Source organism: Hemitrygon akajei, chromosome 5 (genome assembly GCF_048418815.1).
Source record: "Hemitrygon akajei chromosome 5, sHemAka1.3, whole genome shotgun sequence".
NCBI lineage: Eukaryota > Metazoa > Chordata > Chondrichthyes > Myliobatiformes > Dasyatidae > Hemitrygon > Hemitrygon akajei.
Genome location: NC_133128.1, coordinates 88,265,327 through 88,278,146, shown reverse-complemented (window position 1 = coordinate 88,278,146; position 12,820 = coordinate 88,265,327).

The following is a 12,820-nucleotide window of genomic DNA, read 5'->3' as shown; positions in this document are numbered from 1 at the left end:
TTACCTGATGAATATTCCCAGCATATTCTTTGATTTCAGATTTTCCACCGCTGCTGTGCTCTCTATCTTATAGATCCAGCGTGGTAATTAACTTCATCCCTCAGGATATTGTCTCCATCATACCCATTTCTCAATGTTCCCTTTCTCTTTCTCTCTTCCTTTCTCTCTCTCTTTCTTTCACTTTCTCTCATTGACTCTCTTTCTCTTCTCTCTCCCTCTCTCTCTCTCTCTCTGCTTCTCTCTTTCCCTCCTCTCTATGACTCTACACTGTACCTGTTCACACTCCAAATGATGTGGCAGTATACTCTATCCCTCACTCTCTTACACCCTCATTCATGCTAGTGGCTGAATGGTGGTAGTTGGCAGTGACGGGGTTAATTCCGACACCAGGGTAAACATCATACCACAAACGGAGGCAGTGATCAGGGTGTTACTTTCTATGCTGTGAGGATGATTTCTAATTAGCAAGACCACTGACAGGCAGAGAGCCTCAAAGTCATCCAATGCCACATGCCTTTGTGCTGGAGAAATGTTTGTCATTGAAAAGTCATGCTGGCGGAAGAAGGCAGAGACGGATGTGTGGATTTGAGACAGATCGCTCCACAGCTCCAACAGTCAGGGGTTTGCTGAGATCCCTAAGACATGAGTGCAGCTGTCAAACCGTGGACTTTGGTCTATAACTGACTGGGCAGGTTGTGTCAGAGATACAGCTGTGGCTACAGATGATACCATGAGGTAATGATGACATCAAGTCAAATGAGGGCCTTTTATAGCCTCTGCCTTATTCTGTTGTCAATAAGAGATTACTGAATGCCCTTATGGTTCAGTGAGAAGCACGTGTAGATTAGACAGTATTCCTCTGTTCTATAAATGTTATTGACTGAAAGTGTTTTCAGTCCGGGAACAGTTACAGGTCCTGACCTGAAATGTCGATTGTTCATTCATTTCTATAGATGGTGCCTGACCTGCTGAGCTCCTCCAGCAATTTTTGTGAGCGTTTTAATGGGCTATTTTATAAACATCTGTAAGATCTACTTAATAACTCCTTGCTATGAACATGGTCAGACTCTCCTGCTCTCTCTCTCTGTGAGAAGGCTGATCAAAGAGGCATTGGTGTCAGTTAGACTGAAAGAGTGAGAGTGCTGTGTACAGTGAGGAATAACATAAATATCTGTTTCTAATTCTATCCACTGGTAACAACTGAATCAATTGAGCCCTTATATGAGAATGCCCTTAATGCAATGCCTGGTGGAGAACAGAACTCACCGCTTAAGCCTGTAGTTTATCAGAAAAAAAGGCATTTTAAGCTTCCTAGAAGTCATTTGTAGTTGCATTGTTGCAGAATTGGATAGCTTTCAATCAGTGTGACATTGTGTAGGATTAACTCACGTAGAACACAGACCATTGAACAGTACAGCAAATGCACGGGCCCTTTGCCACACCGCTTGTCCCAATTATGATCTTGTTTTAACTAATTACACCTGCCTACACATGGGCTATATCCCCCGTCCCCAGCTTCTTCATGTGCCTGTCCAATTGAACCTTTATTGTTACTACCATATCTGCTTCTACTCCTTCCCACAGCTGCATGTTCCAGCATCTACTGCTCCCTGGAAAAAAACTTACCTGTAAATTTAATTTAAACTTCCCCCTCTCACCTTAAATCTATGCCCACTGGTATTTGGCATTTTCACCCTGTGTTTCATCTGGCCAAGATAGCGCCAACAAACGATTCCTTGGACAACTTCTATCCTATAGTCCACAAAACTGTTTATTTCACTTCTTGTACTTCTCTTTATCTTAACAGTTCATTCCTGGAAGTGTTAGCCAGCAGTTTACAGTTTGGAGATTGATTGAATGACCTAGTCTAGCTCTGCTATCCCGAGAACATTCCATGAGACGAGCACGAAACTCGTAGCAAAGCTCAGAGACAGGGCGCGACCCCATGGTCAACTCCATTAAAGAGTCCATCAGTCGCTGATTAAAACTTTGAAGAAGATTGAATCATCAAGGCAAATCTGGAAAACCAGTGAGTGTTCAGCGCCATCAGTGACTTGCCTCTCGCCACGCTGTGACGGAGCTCTGCAGGAGAAGGTGTCTGTCTCTGTGTTCGAGTGGTCTCCCTCTCCCTCGTCAAGAATCCTCCATGGAGGACTTTAACAAAGTCTGCGATTTAATGGACTCCTTTTTTCATTGTTTTCGTCTCTTATATTCTGTGTTTCTGCCTGCCCTTGTTGCCTTCTCAGTGATTTAATTTTGTCGCGATTTGTAAGAATTTTTTGTGCAGGGGTGGGGTTGGGGTTTGATGTTCTTGCAGTTTGCCTGATGTGTTTTCTGTGTGGGGTGGGGGGGGGGAGTGAGGTTGGTGATCTTGTTGCCATTGAGATTTAAATTTTGGTCAATTTTTCCTTGAACAACTACCGTGGTTTTGTTTTATGGCTATCTGGAGAAGATGGATCAATGAGTTGTATACTGCATACATACTTTGACAGCGAATTAACCTTTGAACTCGACTGTGACTATTCACCCGATCTAATCCCCTCATAATGTTACTGTTTCCCTTCAGCCTCCACACATCAGAGAAGGCAATCCAAGTTTTCCCAAACTTTCCTTAGAGCTAAAACTCTCTAAATAAAGCAATATTCTGGTGATCCTCTTCTGTACCCTCTCTCAAAGCCTTCACATCCATCCTAGGAGGCAACAGAACATCACACATTACTCCAAATGTGACCTAATTAAAGCCTGACATAGCTGTAACATCTCAACTGATTAAGATAAGCATACTATATGCTTTTGTTAAAAACTTTTATATTTGTGTTATCACTTTCAGAGAGCTGTGACTTGCACATAAGATCCCCCTGTACATCAGTTCTGCTAACAGTCTGGCCATTTACTCTATATATGTTCCTCCTATATTTGACTTCCCAAAGTGCAACACCTCACATTTGTCTGGATTAAACTCTATTTGCCATTTCTCTGCCCACATTCCCAACTTGTTACCAGGTTCAGATTTGGCCCAAGTGTGGAGTGAGAAACACTGAAGCAGGTCGATGGTTCACGGACTTTAATGCGAACAGTGTTAAAGGGAAAATCAAACAATAAATGCTAGACCAAACAGGGCCATTAACTGAAACTCTCAAATGGAAAACGAAGCCTACACTGCGGCTGAAAAGAACATCTAAACATTAAATGAATACGGCTAGTCTTCAGAGTCAGTTGACTGGAAAGGCCAATTTTCTCAGGGAAGGCCAAAAGCAAACAGATAGCGAAGCAATGCTGTGCTCTGTCCAAGTCTTGACAAGCACTATGATGACAAGTCTGGAATTAAATACTATCACAATGAAATAATAATTAGCTGACAAATGCAAATTCACAAGTGCAATTCCCGTGCCTACTGCACTGCCAAATCTGTGGTTGTGACACAACTGGCCCATATCCTACAGAGTGAATGCACAGACTCCCTTTCCCATAGTTGTGAAATGTGGGCAAATGGGTACCGGTTGGACTGAATGACCTGATTTCCTGCTGCATGACTTTACACGACCATCTTTTATGTCACCCCTTGTTATCCATGACATATTCCTCCTGAAGCAATCTTGCCCTCCTGCTGACCAATCACAGAGCTTCCTGCACAGCTGAGGGAACTAACATTGTTTCATTAATAGAGAACTCTGCCTGCCTCGATGGCCTTTCCCAGTGCTTATTATTCCTTCCCTGCACTCAGCAGAAGAGCTACTCCAGCACCATGGACAAGGGTGACCTTTGATCAGCCACCCTCAGATTTCCATCCTTCCAACTGTGACTATGTTCAAAGCGCCACACTGCCTGTTAAATTCCATACCATAAAACAGGACGAAATAAGAAATCTGGGCTTTGTAAATCCCAAGGCTGTCAGCATCTTTTCACAAAGACAAACTTGCTTGCATTCTTCAGCTCTCAGATGTATCGCATTTTCCCTGAATTCATCTGCAGTCAGAGTGCTTGTAGACAACTCAGTCCCTGTGGGTGAGAGAAGGTGCCTGTTTCCACAGCTCATGAGGGGTATTTCTGCTTCACACTCATCTTATCAATTCCCACCTCGACAACTAACACTCATAGACCAAGGCTTGTGCTTTGTATAGACATCTGTGGCCACTCTGAGAGAATCATGAAGTTTCTGAGGAAACGAAGAAGCAGAGCACTGGAATAGAAACATGAAATACTGGAAACACTGGGCTGCAGAATCAATGGAGAGAGAAACAAGGCTAAGGTTTCAGATGGGTAGCCACATCACTGTTGATTAAGATTTAAGATGGTTTAAGATGATGCTGGGTGAAGCACAGTGCCAATTTCTTGGCAGCAAAAAAAACAACTAATTGCCTCAATAATCACATTCTTTCTTGAAAATGATCACTTTAATCAATAGCTTATAATTTCCCATTCGGAGCCGAGCTTTTGAGCCGCCTATACGACCAGGCATTTTTGTGGTGTGAACTGAGGTTCTGAAGGCACAGGATGGTTGTGGCAGGGCATGTATGGACTGAATCGAGGAACCGGGGCCCGAGAGTGGGGAGCGACAGAATGTTGGGCCACTGCTGGAGCAGTATTGGAGCTGATTCACACCAGCAGGGACACCAAGGAGCTGATAGGGAGACGGATTCTGGAAAAGAGTAATAATAACCATCTCATGGAGGGAGATTTTAATTTTCCAAATATTAATTGGCATCTCCATAGCGTGAGGAGTTTAGATGGGGTGGAGTTGTTAGGTGTGTTCAGGAAGGCTTCTTGACACAATATGTAGATAAGCCTACAAGAGGAGAGGCTGTACTTGATCTGGTATTGGGAAATGAACCTGGTCAGGTGTCAGGTCTCTCAGTGGGAGAGCATTTTGGAGATAGTGATCACAATTCTATCTCCTTTACCATAGCATTGGAGAGGGATAGGAACAGACAAGTTAGGAAAGCATTTAATTGGAGTAAGAGGAAATATGAAGCTATCAGGCAGGAACTTGGAAGTATAAATTGGGAACAGATTCTCTCAGGGAAATATATGGCAGAAATGTGCCAAATGTTCAGGGGATATTTGAGTGGAGTTCTGCATAGGTACATTCCAATGAGACAGGGAAGGGATGGTAGGGTACAGGAACCGTGGTGTACAAAGACTGTTGTAACTCTAGCCAAGAAGAAAAGAAAAGCTTATGAAAGGTTCAAAAAACTAGGTGATGATAGAGATCAAGGAGATTATAAGGCTAGCAGGAAGGAATTTAAGAATTAAATTAGGAGAGCCAGAAGGGGCCATGAGAAGGCCTTGGCGAGCAGGATTAAGGAAAACCCCAAGGCATTCTACAAGTATGTGAAGAGCAGGAGCATAAGACATGAAAGGATAGAACCTGTCAAGCGTGACTATGGAAAAGTGTGTATGGAACCAGAGGAGATAGCAGAGGAACTTAATGAATACTTTGCTTCAGTATTCACTATGGAAAAGGATCTTGGCGATTGTAGGGATGACTTACAGCAGACTGAAAAACTTGAGCATATAGATATTAAGAAAGAGGATGTGCTGGAGCTTTTGGAAAGCATCAAGTTGGATAAGTCACCTGGACCAGAGGAGATGTACCCCAGGCTATTGTAGGAGATGAGGGAAGAGATTGCTGAGCCTCTGGCAATGATCTTTGCATCATCAATGGGGACGGGAGAGGTTCTGGAGGATTGGAGGGTTGTAGATGTTGTTCTCTTATTCAAGAAAGAGAGTTGAAATAGCCCAGGAAATTATAGACCAGTGAGACTTACCTCAGTGGTCGGTAAGTTGATGGAGAAGATCCTGAGAGGCAGGATTTATGAACATTTGGAGAGGCATAATATGATTAGGAATAGTCAGCATGGCTTTGTCAAAGGCAGGTTGTGCCTTACGAGCCTGATTGAATTTTTTGAGGATGTGACTAAACACATTGATGGAGGTAGCACAGTGGATGTACTGTATATGGATTTCAGCAAAACATTTGATAAGGTACCCCATGCAAGGCTTATTGAGAAAGTAATGAGGCATGAGATCCAAGAGGACATTGCTTTGTGGGTCCAGAACTGGCTTGCCCACAGAAGGCAAAGAGTGGTTGCAGATGGGTCATGTTCTGCATGGACATCAGTGACCAGTGGTGTGCCTCAGGGATCTGTTCTGGGACCTCGACTCTTCGTGATTTTTATAAATGACCTGGATAAGGAAGTGGGGGGATGTTTTAGTAAATATGCTGATTACACATAGGTTAGGGGTGTTGTGGATAGTGTGGAGGGCTGTCAAAGGTTACAGTGGGACATTGATAGGATGCAAAACTGGGCTGAGAAGTGAGAGATGGAGTTTAACCCAGATAAGTGTGATGTGGTTCATTTTGGTAGATCAAATATGATGGCAGAATATAGTATTATGGTAAGGCTCTTGGCGGTGTGGAGGATCAGAGGGATCTTGGGGTCTGAGTCCATGGGACACCCAAAGCTGCTACGCAGGTTGACTTTGCGGTTAAGAAGGCATACTGTACATTGGCATTCATCAATTGTGGGATTGAGTTTAGGAGCCGAGAGGTAATGTTGCAGCTATATAGGACCCTGGTCAGACCCCACTTGGAGTACTGTGCTCGGTTCTGGTCGCCTCACTACAGGAAGGATGTGGAAACCATAGAAAGGGTGCAGAGGAGATTTACAAGGATGTTGCCTAGATTGGGGAGCTTGCCTTATGAAAACAGGTTGAGTGAACTCAGCCATTTCTCCTTAGAGCGATGGAGGATGAGAGGTGACCTGATAGAGGTGTATGAGATGATGAGAGGCATTGATCGTGTGGATAGTCAGAGGCATTTTCCCCAGGGCTGAAAGTACCGCAACTATCACTGAAACATCTGTGGTGAAATGAAAGTGGTAGTTCTGCTACGAGAGTGCAGCTCAGATGCACCAAGTACTTTTGTTTCATTTGCTAATGAGACAGCCGTGCTAAAGAATCTTACTACATTAATAAGGATTGGCCACTCAGAAAGCAGTTCATTCCTGAGCAGTAAAGTTGGTACATAAGCCACTTGTAGACCCAACAAAGATATTCTTGCCTCTTCTTCATATTAAACTGGGGCTTATGAAAAATTTTGTGAAAACGATGCACAAGGAAGGTGAAGGGTTTTGATATGTGAGACAGATGTTTCCCAGAATGACTGATGCCAAAATTAAGGGAGGCATTATTGTTGGTCCACAAATCAAACAGGTCATCAATGACTGGCAATTTGAAGAACTTCTAGTGGGACCAGAGAAAATTGCATGGAACGCATTCAAGGATGTTGCTGAAAAATTTCTTGGCAACTACAGAGCAGCAAACTACATTCAGTTGGTTGACAACATGCTTCAAGCATACAAAACCATGAACTGCAACTTATCACTAAAGATTCATTTTCTGCATTCCCATTTAGACTTCTTCCCTGCAAATCTTGTCGCTGTCAGTGATGAGCATGGTGAAAGGTTTAACCGGGCCATTGCGGTCATGAAGAAACGGAATCAGAGCATCCAGAATCCATTAATGCTGCCTGATTATAATTGGGCCCTTAAGTGAGAAGCCTCAGACACTGAGTACAAATAAAAATAGTCAACAAAATATTCTTAGCTTAGTTGAACTATCGCAAAGTGTCAGCACCGTTATGCAATTAAACACATTATATTCAATAGAAGTTAATTTATTGTTTCTCCAAACTCCTACATGATACAGGTAGTCTGAAATTACATTTGTGTTCAGCTTCTAGTGGTCTCTCATAACCACACATTGTGAGAAACCAACACTTTTCAAAGATGTTGCTCTCCAGTGGTATCGGGCCACATTGGAAAGGATGGGTACAGACTGAATTAAGGCGATGGGTCCTGGGTCTGAGAACATATCAAAGCAGCAGGGCCCGGGTCTGAGACTGAGGGATGGCCCATTGTTTGGCTGGTTTAAGTAGAGGACCAGATTGAAAAGGTCAAAGTGTCAGGGCTGCAGGTGAAGGAAGAGCCTGTGTTCAGCTCACTGCTCATGACATTTATTTGTCTCTGCGCTGAGCTGAGGCTGTGGCCTGCAACTAACAGGCTCCTGAATCAGCTGCAGTGATAACTGGCTTTGTGGCTGTGCATTCATTTTCATGAACTTGCATGATTTGTATTTTTTCTACATATTGGGTGTTTTTTAATGGGTTCTATTGGGTTTCTTTGTTTTGTGGTTGCCTGTAAGGAGACAATCTCAAGGATGTATATAGTATACATACTTTGACAATTAATGCACTTTGAAGTTTGATTATTGATAGAACCATGGATGCTGCCTAGCTCACTTAGGGAGAACATGTTACCATAACTTACCTTTCAGACTCCCCTGAAAAAGAGCAGAATAATGCATAGGTGAATCTTAAAGAATGCAATGCAATTTTCAGAATAACTTTAGATACATCGCTGCCACTAGCTGAGCTCCCTCCACTGATGCTGCCTGACCCGGTGAGTTCCTCCAGCAATTCTTTTGGTCTTTTTGCCCCCTATTTTCCAGCATTTGCAACCTTCTGACTCTCTACTCTCTCAGTATGGCCTTAAAGATCATTGCCCCTGGGCCCCTCTGTTTCTGTACACTCACTGGATTGATTGGATGGTTCTAACTTGTCTCTCTCCATTCCCATTTTCAAGATGCATCACCTCATACTTCTGAGCATTAGTTTCTCTCTGTCACTTGTCTGATCGTTCGGAGAGCCCATAAATACTATGCATGAGTCGATCTGCATCATGTTCCCTGGTGGCACAGTGCCAAGTTTGAATCATTGGCGGGTTGTGAAGATTTACTCAGTATTCCAATATTGAAGTCATTTCTATCAATAAAAGCAAAGGTCTAAATCCTGACACTAGTCTACTATTCCCTATTGAGAAAGTTGTAAAGGGCAGTGATAATGTCACCCAAAAGCAGCTGTCATCTGTTTAACCTATTGTGAGCCCATAATGTTACTGGCATAAGCTAGGAAATCCTTTTTGATGAGTGCTTATGGTATATGTGGATTCGTTGATGATAGACAATGGGACTAACTGCCCCGAGGGTGGATTTAGTGGTGGACTGATTGATTAAGAAGATGTTGGAGCCAGCTCTTGAAGACTGCTTATGACCTTAAGTCAACACGCATTTTCCTTCAGTTATGAGTCAGTGGCTGATTTTCCAAATAAACCACGGCTGCTTCTTGTTTGGTCTCCTCCAGTAGACGTGGACACGGGCCAAACTTGACAATTATGTGCTTTCTGTGTGCTTATCTGAGTTGAGTGTCAGGGGCAGTCTTCTAAAAACTTCCTGCTAATAGCAAAGTAATGAGCTGTTGCAGCGTTAGCTTACCTTAGTCATCTGGTCAGATGTGGTTTCACTGTCTGGGGCTGAGCAATCCTTGACCCTGACAGCAAGAGGCAGAGATGCTGGCTTTGACAGGGCTGGTTGTGGAGAGCACGTTCCCACAAGTAGAGATACAGGATCCAAGGGCAAAGTGTCAGAAGAAAGGGACACCCCTTTAAAACTGAAATGAGGAAGAACTTTTCCAATTAGAGGGTGGCGAATCTGTTACCAGTTAGAGGGGTTCAAGAGAATATTGGGAATTGGACTGATTGGACCATCCACCTGGGAGAACCATGGCCCAAAGCTAAATGGCCTCTTTCTGCATTGTAATAAGTTAGTATGCTATGTCAGCTTGCCCATAAGTATACACCAAAAAGTTCAAATTAGGAGGAGTAGACCACTCAGCCCTTTGAACCAGTTCCTCGATGCAATAAGATCAAGCCTGATCTGACTGCAACCTCATCTCTGCATTCCTAACCAACCCCAGTAACCTTTTCACCCTTTTGCTTACGTAGGATCTGTCCACCACCAGCCGTAGAAGAGTGTTAAAAACCCTGCTTCCACTTTGAGGAAGAATGATGTCTAGATTGAGAGTCTTCTTCTAAAGAAACAATGCTTTCCACATCTACTCTGTCAATGGCTGCTTCCTCATCTAAACTGCAGCCTGAACAATCTTTCCTCATAAAGTAACCACTTATTCCAGGTACAAGTCTGGTAAAGCTTTTCTGACTTGCTTCTGATGGAGTAACGTGCCTTCTGTTAATAGGGGACGAATACCATTCAGCATACTCCACAGGAGGTTTCACCACTGTCCTATATTACAGAAGCAGCACCACCTTACCTTTGCATTCAGTTTCCCCTGCAATATACAATAACTTTCCATTGCCTGTCCTATTTACCTGCTGTACCCACTTATGAACCTTCTGGAGAGTGTGCGCTGGGGCACTGGCTCCCTCTTTGACCTCACCACCTACTTTTATTTAATTACTTTCTGCCAAAATGAGTAGCTCAATCACGCAAGTCGAGTATGATGTTCTCCTAAGGGGGTGTCTATTGGTGGGTCGATCCAGGATCCATATATCTAGCTGCAGCGTAGACACGAGTAAGTGATGGCTGTGGTTAGTGGTTGGGTCTTCTCTCCTTTCACAGCTGCCGCTTGTTCTCGGCAGTACAGTGGAGATCGCTCTCATGTAAACTCACTTCTGTGACAGCGGAGGCATTCAGTCTATAATGGACTGCAAGTCCAGCCTGTGGGTCAATTACAGTGACACTTCTTTTCCTGACAGGCTGAATGTCTTTTACGCTCAATTTGATGCACAGAACGATGTGCCAGTAAGGAAGGGACCACGCCCACCGGCAAGGAGCAGCAACAACTGTTGGGAGGTAGACCCCAGCCAGGGTCAACCCATGTAAAGCTGGGGGGTTCTGGGGCCTGGATTCTGAGGGACCGTGCAGACCAGTTAACTGAGGCTCTAGCGGGCATCTTCAACATCTTGCTGGAACAGTCCAGTGTCCCCTCAAGCTTCAAGGTGGACTCTATTATTCCAGTGCCCAAGAGGGTGACGGTAACTTGCCTTAACGACTACCATCCAGTGGCAGTGATCTCACCAATAATGAAGTGTTCTGAGTGGAAGATTATGGACCACATTAAATCCCATCTTCCTGCTACATTGACCCTTTCCACTCAAATTGTTCCACTGATGATGCCATTATCTCTGCACTCCACTCCGTCTTGTCCCATCTAGAAAATGCTGCCTGAATGTTGGCAATATTAGTTCGGACTTCAGCTCGGCATTAAATATAATCATCGCTCAGAAGCTGGTGGGTAAACTGTCCTCATTGGGTCTCAGCACCTCCCTCTGCAAATGGATCCTGGACTTCTTTACGGAAAAGCCACAGTCAGTCTGTGTTGGCAGAAACATCTCTAGCTCCATCATGTAGAGTGCAGGCACTCCCTGGCGCTGCGTGCTCGGCCCACTGCTGTTCACACAGCTGACGCATGACTGCAGATCTAGATCCAGATCAAACTGAAGCATCAGGTTTGCTGATGACACAACAGTGGTTGGCCTCACCAGCATCAACAACGAGACGGCATACAGAGAGGAGGCAGAGCAGCTGGTGGAACGGTGTGAGCACAACTTGAGTCTCAACGTGGACAAGACCAAAGAGACAATTGTGGGCTTTAGGAAGGCACAGGCTGGCCATTCCTCTCTGCATATACACGGCTCCTCTGTGGAGAGAGTTAGGAGCACCAGGTTTCTGGGAGAGCACATAATGGGCAATCTCACCTGGTCCCTCAACACTACCTCTTTGGTCAAGAAAGCTCAGCAACATCTCCACTTCCTGAGGAGATTGAGGAGAGTGAGGTTCCCTCCACACATTTTAACCAACTTTTACAGGAGCACCATCGAGAATGGCCTGACCAGCTGCATCACCGTCTGGTACAGAAATTTCAAGGCATCTGACCACAAGTTCCTGTACAAATGATTGCAATGACTGTGGAGAGGATGATTGGGGTCTCTTTTCCACCCATTAGAGATATTTATCAGAAGCACTGCACACACAGAGCCTTTGGTATTGTCATCAATCCCCCCATCCATTCAACAGTCTCTTTGATTCCCTACCATGAAGCAGGAGGTACCATAGCATTCGGACAAGAGCTGTTAGGATCAGAACCTCCAAGAGGGCCACAACCTTATTGCGATTTGAAGGCTTGCATGCCTCAATGACCCGGAGAGCTATACTGGATGGAGTCAGGGCCTTGTGCTTTGACTCTTGGTAGGGTCACCCATGCCAAACAGGTCAAAGGGTAGAGGCCAGACTAAGAGTGTTCCACCAGTACTTCAGGTTCAGGGTTTCAGCTGAGGGCTAATAACCCGGACTGATCAAACAAAACTGTTACTGAAACAGCAATGAAGAATCTTTCTACATCTGAGTGTGACGGTATTCCTGAGTCTCCACCTGGGACTTGCATGGCTGACAGTTGTGAAAAACCAAGAGGAAGCTACTGACACAGTGAAAGAAACCCTGAGCACCTGCAAGACCAAGTCCAAACTTGGTAGGACAGACAGAGATGGTGGAACTTCATTGCTGCCATAAACATCAGCAGTGTAATGGTAGGTAAGTAAGTGTTAGGATGAGAAACATCTTCTTCCCTAGGCTGCAAAAATACTCAATTCACTGCTACCACCCTGGTCTCATCATCTACGAAGTGCCAGTAGCATTACACTATTTCCTTTTTAACTTGTGTATGCATCTTAATATTTGTTAATTTATTTATGTTAATATTACTTAATGTGCTATGTGCGTGAGTTACATGTACTGTGTTGTGCACCTTAGTCCAGGGGTACATAGTCTCATTTGGTGATGTATATGTGTATGGCTGACTGACTTGAACTCAAAATATTCTTGAACAGATTTCCTCCAGATTGAGAGCAACGTCTTCCCAGTTTTTAGATGTAGTGTTGAAATTCTTCAGGCTAACTTTGAAGTG